Source organism: Sceloporus occidentalis, unplaced genomic scaffold (genome assembly GCF_023333645.1).
Source record: "Sceloporus occidentalis isolate IW3139 unplaced genomic scaffold, rSceOcc1.0.p SCAF_10, whole genome shotgun sequence".
NCBI lineage: Eukaryota > Metazoa > Chordata > Lepidosauria > Squamata > Phrynosomatidae > Sceloporus > Sceloporus occidentalis.
Window position 1 is genome coordinate 37,675,847 of NW_028316990.1, and position 17,845 is coordinate 37,693,691.

Here is a 17,845-nt window from a genome sequence, read left to right on the forward strand (position 1 = left end):
AGTGAAGGATAAGCATCTCACAAAACTCCAAATCCCTAAATTCCTTAACACTGTGCCATGGCAGTTAAAGTGGTGTCAAACTGCATCTACATATAAAGGGATAGGAAGGAGAGCACTAGTCGATCGTCTCCAGCAGCGCCGGAGGGCACATTGCAGACACTCAGAAACCCAGTTCTGTGAAGGCATCTGGGTGATGCCAGTCACCAGCCATAGATATTAATCTGTCTCACACTGGAGGGACGATTTGGAGAGAAACACTAACAAGGTGAGCTATTGAAAGCTGAGGGAGCTGGCACCACATGGACTTCCTTCTCGGAAGGAACATTTCGGAGAACCCAAAGGAAACATCAACAACGGAGACCTTTCCTCCCCATAAAGGAATTTGTAAGTGGGAATGCAGCTCTTAACAAACAATGCCGCCATGTGCTTTGATGTGCAAGAAATGGCAACACGTGAGTGCGGTTGGGCATGTACAACTGTCGGTTTTGCACAAACACTACAGATTTCCTAACCCTGAAATGCGGCGGGCGCATCCTATGCATCGCCCGTAATGTGCTCTTCTCCCTTTTCAGCCCCCCCAAATGCACTGAAATGGCTTGTCTCCAAAAGTCCTTGGGATGAAGCTTGACAAAATGGCATCCAGGGGATCCATTTTGTCTTGGAGCAAAGCATCTAACCTCCTCCTTGGGAACATTTCTAATGACCTCTCTCTGCTTCTCCTTCCTCCTTCTCCCTCCTCTCTCGAGGTTGGAGCTATTTGGAGAGGTCGAAGCAGCAGCGCCGCAGTCCTCCAACCTAATAGAAGTAATGACCAGGCTGTTCTGGCAGCCAAAGGAGGACTGGATGACATTTCCAGAGTTGCATTGCACTCCTTGTTCCAAGGCTTTGTTTGGAAGGGATGGAGCCAGCTGTGTGCCTGGGCCCACTCAAAGCGTGGTGCGCTTTGGCTCCTTTGCCTCCTTCCTTCCACAAGGTCAGCGCACATTCCTGTGAGCGCAGCAGTACAGCTGGCCGTGAGCGCACAACAGGCCCAAACAGGTCAAGATGTCCACGAAGAGGGGATCTATGAAGGGCCTGTTCTAATTGGTTGGACTGCAACTCCCAGCAGCCTGTGAAAGGATGATGGGGACTGCAGTCTCAGAGGGACAGAGGGTTCCCTTGGACTCCTCCATTGCACTTAATGAGACTAGAGCATCCATAGGTTTTGGGATCCATGAAGGGCCTGTTCTAATGGGTTGGACTTCAACTCCCAGCAGCCTGGGAAGGGATGATGGGGACTGCAGTCTTAGAGGGCCAGAGGGTTCCCTTTGACTCCTCCATTGCACTTAGGTTTTGGGATACATGAAGGGCCTGTTCTAATTGGTTGGACTGCAACGCCCAGCAGCCTGAACCAGCAATAGCTAGCCAGGGATGCTGGGGACTACAGTCTTATCAACCCTTTGACTCCTCCCATGCATTGAATGGGACTTGAGCATCGTGGGTTTTGGGATCCACAGCTACCCTTGAATGTTTTCTGAATAATAATAATAAATGATACATTTTTAAATGATAACAAAAGGGAGGGGGGTCTGAACCATTGGAAATGCCAAACATTGCTGGGCTGAAGAGTTTTGTTTAGAGAAGGGAGGCTCAGGTACCTTTTACCTGGGAAAAGAAGAGAGGAAGAAGGCATCCAGGTGCATTAGATGCAATCATCATCATCATCACCAACACATGAGTCTCCATAGACTTTGGTTTGATCAAGTTCTGGCTCACAAAGAACATTCCTAATACAAGGTCGCCATCTGGTGGCGACTCTAGAGTACTGCAGCCTCTAGAGATCGACCTAAGGAGAGAGAGAGGCTCAGAGGTCGAGCAAGAGATCGACCCAGAGAGAGAGAGCCCTAGAGAGGGAGAGACCCAGAGACCGCCCCCTCCCCTTCGAGGGCTCCCCTGAAAGGCCCATTCTGCAGCAAACTCTATTAACATTGCAATTAAAATTAATAGATATATATTAATTAAAGGCGCCCCCTCCCCAAGTTCCTTCCCTCTGGCTTTTCATGGCGGTGCTTCTGAATGGCAGCTTTGCAAATGGAGGGAGCTGAGAAGCTCCAAGGCCCCTTCCCTTCCTCCTCCTCCTCTGTCCAGCTGTAAGGCTGTCCAGCAGCATTGGCACCGATGCTTAATTCTTCATTGTAACTTTGGGAGGAGGGCGCCTTTAATTAATATATATTATTAATTTTAATTGCAATGTTAATAGGTTTTACTGCAGAATGGGCCTTTCGGGGGAGCCCTCGAAGGGGAGGGGGCGGTCTCTGGGTCGATCCCTCTCCAGGGCTCTCTAGGGCTCTCTCTCTGGGTCGATCTCTTGCTCGACCTCTGAGCCTCTCTCTCTCTCCTTAGGTCGATCTCCAGAGGCTGCAGTGCTCTAGAGTCGCCAGCAGATGGCGGCCTTGTATTAGGAATGTTCTTTGTGAGCCAGAACTTGATCAAACCAAAGTCTATGGAGACTCATGTGTTGGTGATGATGATGATGATTGCATCTAATGCACCTGGATGCCTTCTTCCTCTCTTCTTTTCCCAGGTAAAAGGTACCTGAGCCTCCCTTCTCTAAACAAAACTCTTCAGCCCAGCAATGTTTGGCATTTCCAATGGTTCAGACCCCCCTCCCTTTTGTTATCATTTAAAAATGTATCATTTATTATTATTATTATTATTATTATTATTATTATTATTATTATTATTATTATTATTACTCAGAAGACATTCAAGGGTAAACCCACGATGCTCAAGTCCCATTCAATGCATGGGAGGAGTCAAAGGGTTGATAAGACTGTAGTCCCCAGCATCCCTGGCTAGCTATTGCTGGCTCAGGCTGCTGGGCGTTGCAGTCCAAGCAATTAGAACAGGCCCTTCATGGATCCCAAAACCTATGGATGCTCTAATCATATTAAGTGCAATGGAGGAGTCCAAGGGGGCCCTCTGGCCCTATGAGACTGCAGTCCCCATCATCCCTTCCCAGACTGCTGGGAGTTGCAGTCCAACCATTTCGAAGAAGTCCTTGGTGTCTGCTGGCCTTTGGTTCCAGGACTCTCCCTCCATGGGCCCCAAAATCCATGGAGGCTCAAGTCCCATTCAATGGAATGTCAGAATAAAAGGGTGGCAGCCCCCATCATGGGGTTTTCTTTGCAAGTTTCATAGCCGAGCCGTGAATCGAACCCTGGCCTCCAGAGTTGTTGTCCAACACTCAAACCACTAAACATATTGGCTCAGCACAGCTAAATATATGTCAATTTATGTAACATAGATGATGATAGACGATTCCAACCATGTATACCCTTCCAAGCAGTGCTCTCACCTTGAGATTCCTCCCTTGTATTGTGAGGTCTGGAGAAAAGAGACCTGGGCCTGATATTAAACACAAAGCTGTGAGATGTGACAACCCTAAATAGCACCCTGTTTAGAGATGTCCTTTGTCCCCACAGCGCCTGAGGGCACATTGCAGACACTCAGAAACTGGGTGATGCCAGTCACCAGCCACAGATAGTAATCTGTCTCGTGATGGAGGGACGATTTGGAGAGAAACACTAACAAGGTGAGCTATTGAAAGCGGAGGGAGCTGGCACCACATGGACTTCCTTCTCAGAAGGAACATTTCGGAGAACCCAAAGGAAACATCAACAACGGGGACCTTTCCTCCCCATAAAGGGATTTGTAAGTGGGAATGCAGCTCTTAACAAACAATGCCGCCATGTGCTTTGATGTGCAAGAAATGGCAACACGTGAGTGCGGTTGGGCATGTACAACTGTCGGTTTTGCACAAACACTACAGATTTCCTAACTCTGAAATGTGGCGGGTGCATCCTATGCATCGCCCGTAATGTGCTCTTCTCCCTTTTCAGCCCCCCCAAATGCACTGAAATGGCTTGTCTCCAAAAGTCCTCGGGATGAAGCTTGACAAAATGGCATCCAGGGGATCCATTTTGTCTTGGAGCAAAGCATCTAACCTCCTCCTTGGGAACATTTCTAATGACCTCTTTCTGCTTCTCCTTCCTCCTTCTCCCTCCTCTCTCGAGGTTGGAGCTATTTGGAGAGGTCGAAGCAGCAGCGCCGCAGTCCTCCAACCTAATAGAAGTAATGACCAGGCTGTTCTGGCAGCCAAAGGAGGACTGGATGACATTTCCAGAGTTGCATTGCACTCCTTGTTCCAAGGCTTTGTTTGGAAGGGATGGAGCCAGCTGTGTGCCTGGGCCCACTCAAAGCGTGGTGCGCTTTGGCTCCTTTGCCTCCTTCCTTCCACAAGGCCAGCGCACATTCCTGTGAGCGCAGCAGTACAGCTGGCCGTGAGCGCACAACAGGCCCAAACAGGTCAAGATGTCCACGAAGAGGGGATATACTGCAAATGAGATGAGAGAGGGCTTCCTTTTCATTGCATTCCTGCTTCCCTCTTCTATGGAATCCTTCGCTAGTTTCTGCGAAAAGGCAGAGCGTCTGACACGGGCATCTTGACCTCCCTCTTCCACGCAACCATCTGCCATCAAGGCACACTGGCTTCAAAAGGATGAGAACATTGGCTGACATTATTTCGGACAGATATAAAGTGCATTTGCAGCTTTGACTTTTTCAGATTTGATTAATATGTTCTTTCTAGCCATTTCTGGGTCCTCCAGCGCAACTCTGCCAGAAGTTGTCTATAGAGTTGTGCCGAAAGACCTAGAGATTACTAGAGGCAACACTTCTCTAGGCGTTTGTAGGTCTTCCACCGTATCTGCATTTGAGGACTTTGGGTCATATTTGGAAAGAAGAGTTGGGAAAGGAGTGCAAGACTTTTGCCCATATGGTCATTCTGTTCATATCCTTCATTTGGGCTACCTTTGCCTTGCAGAAATAATCCAGTTTGGCACTGTTTTAACTCACAGAATCATGGCGTTGGAATGGCTCAATGCTATGGAATCCTGGGAACTGTAGTTTTATGGGACGGTTTGCTCCAGTTGAAACATTGCCTGCCTTATCCACCTGAGAGCCTTTCTTTCCTATCAAAGCCCCCCAACTCCGCAAAGTGCCTTGAAGATCAATCAATAGTATTGATCCCTTTTGCGCCTCTCCAAACCCTTGCCTACACTGCCACCTGCTGCTGCTAAGGCTCCATGATACTGTACCCTGTGATTTCTTTCTTTCTTTCTTTCTTTCTTTCTTTTAATTTTTATTGAATTTTCATACATTCAAAAGTACAAAATAAAAGAAGGGGGAAAAAAGAATGAAAAAGCAGACGAAGGAGGAGAACAAAGGAAACAATAGGAGAAACAAACAAACAAACAAACAAAGTGAGCCTATATATTTATAATGATATATGGATTACAAACCTAACCGCATCATGTTTCCTTTTCAGCATCGTCAGTATATGCGTCTAATAACAACTTTCCTTTCCACATTACATCCTTAACTATTCCGTCTCTTTATATAATTCTACTTATATCTGTATCCTATCTTAATACCACAGTTTCTCAACCTTCTCCCATTTGTTCTCAAACTCTTAAGTTGTTCTCCCTTATTCTCAGTCTATCCATAATCAAAAAACCATATACTCTTAAGTTTCCAATCTTCTGTAGAAGGGATTACATTCGATTTCCAACATTTGGATAAAAATCCCATTCATGCTGCCGTTGTCATATATAAAAGAGCGATCCCTTTATCGGTTAGGACCCCATACTAGTGTTTCGGTGGCAAAGCCTGCAAATTCAAAGGGCAAATTTAAATCGATTCCAATCCGTGTCTGGTTTGCACTTGTGCGAAACCGATTTGTTAAAAAAGACATGAGTTAAATGGGTCTAGTGCATGGCCCCCATCTCTGAATCACTTCGGGGATTCAGTTCAAGTGGGAACCAAGGTCATTTGAAACGGTTCAAACCGATTTGTGATCCGGTTTAAAAGCTAGTGGGAATCCGGTCATTGTTTGCATTTCTCTACCCTTTCAATTCCCAGTTCGGCCATGGAAACCTACTGAGAGGCCTTGGGCCTCGATTTAAAATTGGGCAAGGATGGCAATGGCAAGCCTCCTCTGAAGAAGCTTGCCAAGAAAACCCCATCACAGGGTCGCCTTAGGGTCTCCATAAGGCAAATGGCACACACCAACATCGCCATGATCTGCACAGTTGTGAATATGAGATTCTGGGCACCAGGTACATGGGAGGCGACTGTGCTTTTTGGCGCTGCTGGTTGCATCCACCTCCGGTTTTGCAAACCTTTGCCAAGATGCAGGGCTAGGAAAAGAAAGAGACCAATGTGAGCTGCCTTGATGCCCATTGCCACAGAACAACGCCAGCTGCCCCTGCGGTGCCTCGCCTGGCTTATCGGCCGTGACTTTCCCGACAGCGATGGATGGAAAACATTTTATCTCCTTCCCCGCGCCGCCCGCCGTATCCTTGAAATGCTTCCGATTTTCGGTTACTATGGTGACACGGCTGGGGCTTATTGCAGCCCGACTCAGTGGATGGTTGTTGTTGTTGCGGCTGCAGCTGTTTGCCTGCCGGATAAAACGAGCGCATGAGCATCACAAATGCAAATATTAGGCTCAGGGATGAGAAAAGGCGGCATTCACAAGTGTCATCCGCTTTTCCTGCAAGGACCCATGCAATTTCATGGGTGTTTGCAAACCCGTCAACTGTCCCACTTTGCAAGGGGAGTCCTAAATAACCCTCTGCAACCCCACTTTTCCAGCTGCTTTTAAAACATCCCGGTTTCTCTCTCCTCCTCCCCCTTTCCTTGTTTGTCCTCAGCTTACTTCCATCGCTGCAAATGCAAAGGTAGCTTGCTCTCAAATTAACTCAGCAAGTGGATCGGAAAGCAGAAGGGTGAGATCTTGCCCTGCCCAGAAGGCTCAGGCAAAAGCAAACTCCTGCAGCATCTCCTCGCTTGCAGCAAAGATAGTTATAAAGGTTGGTAAACCCTGACTGCAAACCAATGGAAGAAAATTCTCACCTGGTTTGGTTACAGACGGCAGGAGAAGCAAGGTTTGGCCCCGCAAGGTTGTTTCCAAAGCTCCTTGGCATGTTCCTGGCCCTAAAAACAAAAGAAACAGGTGTCAAAGTGGATTATTGCTGCAGTGTGGATTGGACCTCTATCAAGCCTCCCCTCCTGATCTCTTTATACTAGTAGACTTTGCAACTTCCATGGAATTTGGCTCTTTGTCAGATTCCCACAGAAGTGGCCAAAGTTGCCAAAATCGAGGTCAGGAAGGAGAACTGTAAATCACTCGTGATCCCTGGGACCTTGGGCTCCGTGAATCAGGGACCTCTCCGTTTCAGCCACTAAATATACTGCTTGACCTTTAAAAAATGCCAAGAGGAAGCAGTTTTAAGCTTTCCGATCCACAATTGAGCCTGTGACCTGAATTACAACATTAACTGCATTAAAGAAAGGAAGGAAAGAAGAAGGAAAAATGGCAAGAGCAAAGGAAACCAAAAGATGTTTGTAGGGATCTAACTCTTCCTTCATTTTCTTCTCAGAGTCGTTTGAGCCGTTTTCTTCTCTTTGCAAGAAATGCATCTGCAAAGCCTGTTCGCAATTTGGGGCTTCTCCTCCGCAAAATTCGTATGTGGTGGTTTTGCACGGAAAACAGCCATTTTGTAGGATGCAGCCATGGCGGTTAAAGTGGTGCCAAACTGGATTATTTCTGCAATGCAGATGCAACCATAGACTGCAATTTAGAATAGTCTCACCAAGCTGCAAATGCCAGGATGCCAAACGGATGGAGCAAAGGCAGTTAAAAGCGGTTTCCAATGATTGCAACAGCAATCTGGCAGATATATACCCTTTACGTTTCAACAGGAGAGGTTTAGTGCCTGCCTTCCTTTGCGAGGCCTGAACAGCTGTGCCCTGTTTTCTGCAGTCAGAGGAATAAAATAAGAAACACAAATAAAACGGCAAATGAACAGATGGCGGCTGGCAGAAAGAACTACCTGCTGATCTCTCTTTGCCAGAAACGGAAGACACAGCAAAACATTCGCAGCATCCGGGGAGAATCTGTTTGCAGAACGAAAACCGGTTAGCAGCCACAAAGTAAAGGTTGGGGTGCAACCGTCCAGATGCTGTTGGACTACAACTCCCAGCAGCCCCTTAACCAACAACACTAGGGGACAATGGGAGCTAGTGTCCAGAAACGTCTGCGGTGGGGTAGGGGTGCCAGGACTTCCATCCTGGTCAAAATCCAATTTATAGCATGTGTCTCCCTTATCCGAAACGCTGGAGACCAGAGGGACTTTGGATTTTGGAACAGTTGCATCTATTGAATGAGATTTCTTGGAGAGAGGACCCAAATCGAAACACAAAATCCATTTATGTCTTGTATACCTCTTATACACAGAGCCTCAAGGTAATTCTGCTCTGTTCTGTTGTGTTTTGTGTATTTCCATGGACAGAGCAATACACAGATTAACATGGAAACCACTCTTCCCAACCCAGGGTCACACAGTATATATATAGCCATAATTTCAGCCCCAAAACGTGCCCTTGGCTTATACATGAGGTTGAGTATCTATGGTTGACCCCACTCCCTTCCATGCCAGTGTTCTCCGAAGATGCCAGCCACAGATGCTGGCAAAACTCTTCTCGAACACGGCCTCATAGCCCAAAAGACCCACCAAAACCCTAAGAGTATATTGCCACTCTGCTGTTTGTAAATTTCAGAGCTACTTCATGCTAACTTGCTTAAGTGTTTGTTTTTAAAGTGTCATGTTTTGCGATTTTAGGAGGTACTTTGAGATGGTTTAGATTATTTTAACGTGGTGAAACCTCAGGAAGAAGCTCTTCTGGAGCAGGGCCCCAGAAGAGCCCAACTCTGCAGCCAGCTGTTTCCCAGCCAATGCTTGCCTTCTTCGGCCGCAGTGCCACCGAGGAGCAGCAGGGGTCGCTGTTGCTCCTTGCAAACACAACTGGATCTCATTCTCTCTCTTCTCTCTCCATCCAGGTTTGTGGCTTGCTGTGTGTGTGTGAAGTGTGTGTTTGTGTGTCTGCAAAAAGGGGAGTGTGGAAATTGGAGCCCTCGCTTCCGACGGCTTCCAGTTCAGCCTCTGGATTCCCCCCTCCTTCCTTTCCTTTCCTTCCCTCCCTCCCTCCCTCCTTCCTTCCATCCCTCTTTTCTCTCTCTCTCTCTCTCTCATTCCCTCCTTCTTTTCTTTTCCTCTCTGCATTTCCATGAGAGATGGCAGGCAAAGCTCCTTGCTAGGGGTCCTTTCACCAACCCCTGCGATCCTCAGATCTGTTAAGCCAACGCCTTTCCTTTATTCCCCCCTTCCCTTGCAAGCTCCACAATTCTTTTTCCATCCCTCCTTTCCCTCCTTCTCTCCATCCCCGGTCCGGAAGGCTTCCAAACCTCTGGTTGAGCGTCTGCACGGGCAGATCTTGCGGGATAGATGCGCATCTGATGGCTGGGAGGCGAAAGAAGCCCAGGAGGGAATTGGGGGTCCAGATCCGAGCTGGGATTCCTTCACTCGTTGAGGAGGAGCAGGGGAGCAAGGTAAGGAGCCCTTTCTTTGTCTTTCTCTCTGCTTTCCTTGGCTTGGACGTTTCCCTTTAGAGTAGACCCATAGGGTGCATAGGATTTACCTCCGTGTCGGGTTGAACATTGGCTTCAGAAAAGAGGAGGAACTTGGACTGATGTCTTCTTTCAACTCCTTTGCGTGCAAGATCAGGACCTCCTTGCACGTCTGAATGCATCTCGTGTCTAGGAATGCGTGTCAAGGAAAAGCCAGGATCTGGGGGGGGGTCCCAGAGAGTGTTGGGTCTGATCCAGAAATTGGAGGTGCTCCATTGCCTTGCTTTCTCTCCCTTCTGTTCTTTCTTGACGCGTGTCAGGCCCCTTCACACGTTCTTTCCTAACCCTAAAGTCCAGGACTGTAAATGGGGATCTGTTGGAAACCAGGAATGTAAATGTAGGAGCCTCAAGGGAGAAGATCTGGTGACACTGGGTTTTCTAAGGGAGGCCACTGTAGAGGATGTGGGTTTGGTGTGTTTGTGGGTTGTGTTGTGTGTGTTTGTGAATGGTCCCCTGCCTTATTCCACACCTCCACATCCCTGCCTCCCCTTCTGGACTGCCCCAAACACATTCAGCTGCTTTGGGGTTTTATGTGAATTTTTCACAGACAAGGCGAAAAACAGGACAAACGCATCCAAATTTTGTGGCAACAAGGTTTGGGGTGTGTGTGTGTGTGTTAGTGTGTGACTTCATAAAAAGTGGATTTGGGGGTGCAGTTCTTTGCTCTTGTGGACAGTCAAATATTGATGGTTCCTCGCCAAGCCAGCATTGTCTATCCTGCCTAATAGTTGGGAGAGCTGTCTGGTTGTTGTTGTGGGTCTTTCCAACTTATAGTAACCCTAAAGCCTACTGTTGGGTTTTCTTGGCCAGATTTGTTCAGAGGAGGCTTGCCCTTACCTTCCCCTGAGGCTGAGAGAGTGTGACTTGCAGGTTTGCCTTGTGTGGCCAAGCTACGAATCGAACCCTGGCCTCCAGAGTCGTGGTCCTTCACTCAGACCACTGTGCCACGTTGGCTCACAACAACCAGCACGACAACAACAAGAAGCTCTGCTCCTTATCTCCCAGCTCTGGTGGGAATTGAACCAGGGACCTTTGACACAGGAGAAAGGGGCTTTGCCCCTGAGCTATGGCTGTCTCCTTCTCCGTAACTGGGGAGAAGGAAGGGGTCAGAAAGGGTACTGGCTGGAGGTCAGGTTGGGCCTGGCAGTCCTTCAGAGGTGGCTGCTGCCCAGGAAAACTGTTTGCTAGAACAGCACTTTGCACACGCACAGGAGAAAGAAACAAGGAAGGAAGGAAGGAAGGAAGGAAGGAGAGAATGAAAAGAAAGAACTGAGATTTCTCCTCTTTTTCCTGTTTGCTCTGAGGGTACATGAAGGGGCATCATGCTCTTTCTTGTGGGGAAAGAGAAAGGGGGTACAGGAGGGGGTACCGTTCTCAGGGGACATGCAAAAGGAAAGGGGGCACATGAGGGGATACCATACTCAGAGGACATGTGGGGGTTGTAGAAAGGAAGAGGGTTATTAGGGGGGTACCGTACTCAGGGGACATGTGGGGTGCAAAAGGAAAGGGGGTACATGAGGGGTACCATACTTGAGGGACATGTGGGGGTTGTAGAAAGAAAAGGGGTACATGAAGGGGTACCATGTTCAGGGGACATGTGGGGGGTGCAAAGAAGGGGTTTCACATGGGGCACTATGCGCAGAGAGGGTCTCTGGGGTTGGGGAGAGAAAGGGGTGCCATATTTGAGGGGCAGGAAGAGAAGGGGGCACGTGGGGGGAACCATGTTTGACATGGAAGTCGTACACAAGAGGGGTACCATGCTTAGTGGGGTTTGAGGGTGAGGAAGGATTACACAGGGGGGTACCATGTTTGAAGGGCTTATTGTAGAGTGAGAAGTGAAAGTTGGTCCACAAGAAGGTATCCTATTGAGTGGGATTCTGGGTTTGTGTGAGAAAGAAGGGGGTGCATGGGGGGTGCCATGTTCAGAGGGGTCTCTGTGGGGTGAGAAATGTTTTATGTATTCCAAGGATTTGTACCTGATGATGGGATTCAGAGCAGATTTGAGAAATGGAAGGGGCGGAGGGCAAACAAAGCTGAGCCCCAACGGTGCACTTCCTCTCTCCTCAGCAGAGGAAGCCAGCCTTGGTTCCTTGCTCTCCATTTCCTGTGGCGATGGAGGGGGAGAGGAATATTTGTGTGTGGGATTGGAGGCCTCTCCTCCTCTCCTCTCGGCCGGCCTCTCGCCTCTTCCGCCTCGCCTCCAGACGAACCCAAGGACCCCACAGCAGCCAGGAAGCTGGGAGTTGTGGTTCCCTTCCCCGCCACCCACCCCTTTGCGCCGGCTGACATCATAGCCCAAACAAGAACGCACAAACAACAAATGAACCCCCTCCGAGGTGGACGATGGGCATGGAAGGGGTGGCATGAACCCCTCTTGCCCTTGGCTAACCAGGGTCACTAGCACCAGGCAGCAATGTGTAGGACTGTGGGGCAGGGAGGAACCACTTCGTTGTTTTCTTGTGCCTTCAAGTTGGTTCCAATTTATGGCAACCCTAAAGGTGGTATCATGAGGTTTTCTCAGCCAGATGTGTTCAGAGGAAACGTGCCATGGCCTTCCCTTGAGGCTGAGAGTGTGTGACTTGCCCAAGGTCACCCAGTGGGGTTCATAGTCAAGCTGGGAATCGAACTCTTATCCCCAGAGTTGCATTCCAAACATCCAACCACTACTGTAAGATTCGATTCCCGGCTTGACTATGGGTATGTTTTTAAAGGTAAACCTGGAGTGAAAATCATGCAGGCCTCCAGATGTCGTTGGACTGCATCTCCCAGCGTTCCTCACCCTGGTGCTGGGAGTTCCAGTACAACAACATCTAGTTGTTGTTGTTGTCACTTGTCTTCAAATTGACTCTCATTTATGGTAACCCTTTTTGCCATTGTTAACCTGCCTTGCTATGGTCTTCCTCTGAGGCTGAGAGTATGCGATTTGTCTAAGGTCACCCAATGGGTTTCCGTGAATAGTAGGGATTTGATCCAAGGCTCTCTGTGGAGTTTCCAGAGTGGAGTAGATCCCCCCCGAAATAAGTAATAGCAAAAATTCCTTGCAAAATTACATTTGGGGCTAGGCTAAGCCTTGGAAGCTATTTTCAAGTAGGGATGTAAAGAACACACATACATTTTTCTTGAATTGAAATGATCCCCAATAAATATTGAAATATACCATTTAAAACAAAATAGTTAGCTGCCATGAAACTTTTCATATTTGGGGACTTTGTAAAATTTTCAGGTGAATCATTCATTCGCCCCAAAAAGTCCCCAAAATGGGAGGGAACTCTTATACCCTTTGCTAATGGGGATGGGATTTTGGAAGCTGTAAAAAGAATTAACTGCCAGGTGATGGTAAATAAATAATGGTGGCGATGACTAGCTTGCATATACCACCTTGCCTAACCACGTTACCTCTGTAAGCTGTCACAACAGTCCTGTAAGGAAGGCCAGAGTAAGGATTCACACCCAGGAGAGAAAGGGAGTGAGGCTGGAAACAGAGGCTGTCAAGTGAGTTCGGGGATAAATCAAGATCTTTGAGCTTGGAAATTGCCAGCCTGTGCAGCTAAACTTTGCCTCTTTGTAATTACTATGATTAGTAACGTGGCCGGTGCCTTTGGGGCAGGAGCAGAGTGTATGTCCTTTGCTCCTATGGGTCAGTTTGCTAATGGTGGGTGCCCTGTATTGAAACGGCATGAGACATCACACATGTGACAGCTGTTTGTGTGTGGGTTTTGATGTGCATATATCCTAGTGGCACACCTAGTATATTTGAGACCCGGTGCAAATTATTTTTTAATACACCTCCTCCCTTTTCAGGAGCCTTTTCTGGGTCTGATGGCGGGAGACAACATACTTTTCCACCCAGAAGGCATCGCTTTAACTGCCCTGGCTCAAAGCAATGGGATTTGTAGTTTTGTGAGATACTTAGTCTTCTCTGTTAGGGAGCTCTGGTGCCACCACAAACTACAGTTGGCCCTCCTCACTTTCAGCTTTGGCTTTTTGCGGATTTGATTATTCCCAGATTTGATTAATGTGTTCTCTCTAGGAATCTCTAGGTCCTCTGATGCAACTCTGCCAGAGGTTGGCCATAGAGTCACACACTGGAGGACCTAGAGATTCCTAGAGAAACACTTCTCTAGGCCTTTGTAGGTCCTCCAGTGCAATTGTGTGCATACCTCTGTCAGATGTTTGTAGGTCCTCCAGTGCAATTCTGTGCATACCTCTGCCATAGAGTTGCACTGGAGGACCTAGAGCTTCCTAGAGAAGTGTTCTTAAAGACAAAACAAGGGATTTTTATACTTTTCTATGGATTTCTGGCCACGTCACTTCCTGACCCACCTCATTTTGGGGACATTCGCTACAGCTTTTGGGGAATCTCAGGAGTGTAAAATTAGACCCCAGACTTGTCATCATCAGATTTGGGGCATTCTTTATATTTGGGACATCCCCTACAGTTCCTGGGGTATCACAGGAGCATAAAATTTGACCCTAGACCTGCCATCGTCACCATTTTGGGGATATTCCCAACAGTTCCTGGGGAATCTCAGGAGCGTAAAATCCGCTCCCACGCTTGCCGCTATTGCCGTCTCTGTCTTGCGTCCTGCCTTGCAAGAACAGGATGGCCTTGAAAATTCTCCTTGTAGTTTTGCCATTGGAGCGTTCCAAGCATTTGCTTCTTACGTTTGTCTCCTTCCATCCTTTCCCCCGGGAGAAAGGCCATTAGCATCCATCTCATACCTTCAGCTGTAGTTTTCTATTCGGAAGGCAGCTTGTCTACAGCGGGAACAGCTGCAGCAAGGCGGCAATTTCTGCCTGGATTTGCTTGCTGCTGGAGCTTACCTGGTTCAGTGGGCGTTTGAAACAGAACGAGAAGAGGACGGTCCCTGAATATTGAAGGCTGGCAGAGGTGCCAGAGAAACACTCCAGGATTGAACACAGATCTCTGAGTCGCGTTTGAGTTCTGCTGCTTCTAGCTGCAGGTTGGTTCTTTGCACATTTTCTCAGTTGTTGGCTTTCACTGTACAGGTTTCTTTCTCCTAAGGCCATTTTTGAAATCCAGCTGGTTCTTGCTTTGCATGTGTTTACTCCATATCAGGGCCTCGGATTTTTATGAAACGCGCGCACCTCATGGGATGTGCAACCTTCTCCGGCCTGAGCATTCCTGTCGTGCGTTTCCAACAGTTCTCACACTATATGATGGGTTTTGTGGTGTTACACCTGTGCATTCATTAGCTGTGTGTTTGCTTTTGGCTATTGCTAATACATCCAAATTTTGGGACATCCTGGTAGCTGGTTCAGCAGGAGAAGCTCAAGACGGCATGAAGACGCAAATGGTTTTGCAGGAAAATGTTAAAAATACTTTCTCTTTCTGCATATATAGACACATAGATTTCACAAACAATACCCAGCACTTGTCAACGTACAAACATCAGTGATGCACATTTACTGGTTTGGTGTGTTTGTTTTAAACAGATTGGTTCAAAGCAGCTTTTGTTGTGGGATTTTCAAAGTCAGATCCAACATGGCAGGAACCACAGCATTCGACCTAAACTCAGTATTTTACTAATTTGAAGGATCGCTTGTCCACTTGCTGCAGTTCTTTTCATACCTTATATCTCTGAGAAATAGCATCTGCATCACCATCTCTGATGAAATGCAGAGGTCTAGAGGTCTCCTATGAAGGGTTTGTGCATTATAGGTGATTTGAATATTAAATATCAGTCTGGTTTTGGACACAGTCCAAAGTGCTGATTGTGACCAATAAAGGCTCCGTATGGCTCTGGTCCAGCTTATGTGAATGACTGTATTCCTCTCTATGAGACTGCCCCTGTTTGGAGATCTTCACTTTGGTCCTTCTGTCTGTCCCATTACCCTTATAGGCTCATCTGGTGGAAATATGGGAGACAGGGCCTTCTTGGTGGCTGCTCCTCAACTTTCGAACTCGCTCCCAGGAGAGGTGACAATGGTGTCGTCTACTGCAGGCAAAAGATTTTTGTTCTAAGAGGCCTTTGGGAACTTACTATTATTACTGCTTGTGGGGAAAGGGTATTGTCTGGCTCTGTTGTTTTTAGTAGTCATGCATTTAAATGGCTGGCCAATAAAGGTATTGTTCTCTTGTGAATTTTGGATTTTGTCGTCACCTCTCAGGCTTCTTTTCTCCATCTTTCTTAGTCCTTTCTCATTGGGCTTAGTTTCCAGACCTTTGACCATCTTAGCTGCCCATCTCTGGACATGTCCTACCTTATTTATATCCTTCTTGCATTGAATTGTGGTGCCCAGAACTGGACATGAGATTCCTCCAGGTGAATTCTGAGCAATGAAGAACCCAATGGGGCTATAACTTCCCTTGATCTGGACGCTTCAGTTGCATGCTTTTCAATTGTGTGCATTTTGGTTGTCCAATAAAGGTATCATTCCTTTGTGGGTTTTGTACTTTGTTGAGTCATGTCACCTCCCAGTCTTCTCTTCCCCAAGTTAAATATATCTGTCTCTCAGTGATTTCTCATTGGGCTTAGTTTCCAGGCTGTTGACCATCTTAGTTGCCCTTCTCTGGACATGTTCCACCTTATCGATATCCTTCTTGAATGCTGGTGCCCAGAACTGGATGCGGGATCCCTCCAGGTGAATTCTTTGCAAAGCAGAACACAATGGGACTATGACTTCCCTTAAACTGGACGCTTCAGTTGGATGCTTCTCAATTCGGCGTATTTTTATTCTTTATCCCTGCCTCAAAGTCGAGCTTCAAGGAGAGCAGCGAGGAGGCGGGCAGGAGCTACCCTGAGCCCCAGGAGGCGTCAGGAGGACTTCTTTCTCCGAGGCAATCTGGTGTGAAGAGAGAGACTGAACCCTCCTGGGCTCCGGGGGAGAGATGGAGATTAAATGGCAAGAGAGCTGTGAGGCTGAGGTTGCTCCAGGCAAAGATCAGGACAGAGAGAACGAGGAGAGATGGAGGAGGGAGAGAAAGGGGGGGGGGGACAGAAAGAGCAGGGGATGAAAGAGAGGAATGGAGGCAGCCACCGAACGTGCGTTTCTTGCCTTCTGCATCGCCCCTATTCCCTGGTCCAAGATTTCTAAGCCCTCTAAATCTAGCCAGCTTCAATCCCTTATCTTCCAGGAGCAGAAACAATTGGCCTGCAGTAAGAAAGAGGGAGAGGAGAGAGGGAGCAGCAATCTGTTTGATTGACAAACAAAACGTAGGGGGAAAAAAGAACGAGAGAATGAAAGAGTGTGGGGGGGAACCAGAAAACACTCCACCCTGTAATTTTTTATTTTCTCTGTGCACAGGGGGAAAGGCAAGGAGGCAGGAGCAGCTGCCTCGCTGGCTGGCTGGCACTTTGGCGTTGACACCTCCTTGCCCCCCTTGCCTCCCCATGGCTCCTGCTGCCAGCGAGATGTTCTGACTGGCTGAGTTCAATGTCAGACGCGCGCGGCAGCAAATGCCATCGACAAAACCTGCTGTCTCCAGCTGCGGCGGAGCTGGAACCAGCCCCAGATTTTTCTACCGCAACACATCGGGGCGGCAAATGCAGCATCTCAGAGAAAGAGAAAAGCGGGGGCGGTGGAAATGGGGATAGAGCTCCCCCTAATATTTAAAAACATTCCCTGGGCTGTCACCAAAGGAGGGTTCATTTTGCATTGGGTCTACCTTTTCCAATACCCAGGTGCCAAGCTTTAGGTACAAGAAAGACAGGGCAACTGGGAAAAGCTGCTCATCACCTCGTGACCTGGATGCATCTTCCATCTGCCGGCAGCTGGATAGGGATGAAATGCCTGGAAATAGGCTTTATCTCCGGCATGGTTCCTCCCCAGCTGGCTACGGTCCTCTTTGTCCAGACGTGCCACCAACCTCACCATCCCTGACCCAAGTGGGGCCCCAGCTGTTCTTGCGTATTTTGGGCACCACATCAGCTAAGATCATGAAATCATAGGGTTTGGAAAGGGCAACGTTGGTTTCCTCTTCCCACTGTTCCCTAGATTCATAGGATCTTAGAGTGTGAAGGACCGCAAGGCAAAGATGGTGGCTACCATAGTGGATTGCCAGTTTGGCATCTTCTCATGTACTGAGGTTTCCAAGCCTTACGCCATTTTGGTCTCCCTCCTTTGAACATGATTCAGCTTGTCAGCAGCCAAATGAGACCCTCTTGTAGGGGATATGATTGTGATTTTGGCCTTGCTCTACACTGACTCCACATAAAGCTGTGTTGTTGTTGTTCTGAATGGCTGTTTTACAATGTTCTGAAGTCATGCAACACAGTGAGGCAGGTGTGGGAACCTATAGCCCTCTAGATA

The 17,845-nt window shown here is 47.9% G+C and overlaps 1 protein-coding gene across 3 annotated transcripts in view; it reads left to right on the top strand.

Moving 5' to 3' along the window:
- The first annotated feature begins 9,134 nt into the window (after positions 1 to 9,134).
- RAI1 (retinoic acid induced 1) overlaps positions 9,135 to 17,845 on the top strand; it is a 120,505-nt gene continuing 111,794 nt past the window's right edge. For all 3 annotated transcript variants that reach the window (XR_016282448.1, XM_089539633.1, XM_089539634.1), the window contains exon 1: positions 9,135 to 9,493. The gene's annotated coding sequence lies outside the window, so the exon portion shown is untranslated. The remainder of the gene's footprint in view (positions 9,494 to 17,845) is intronic.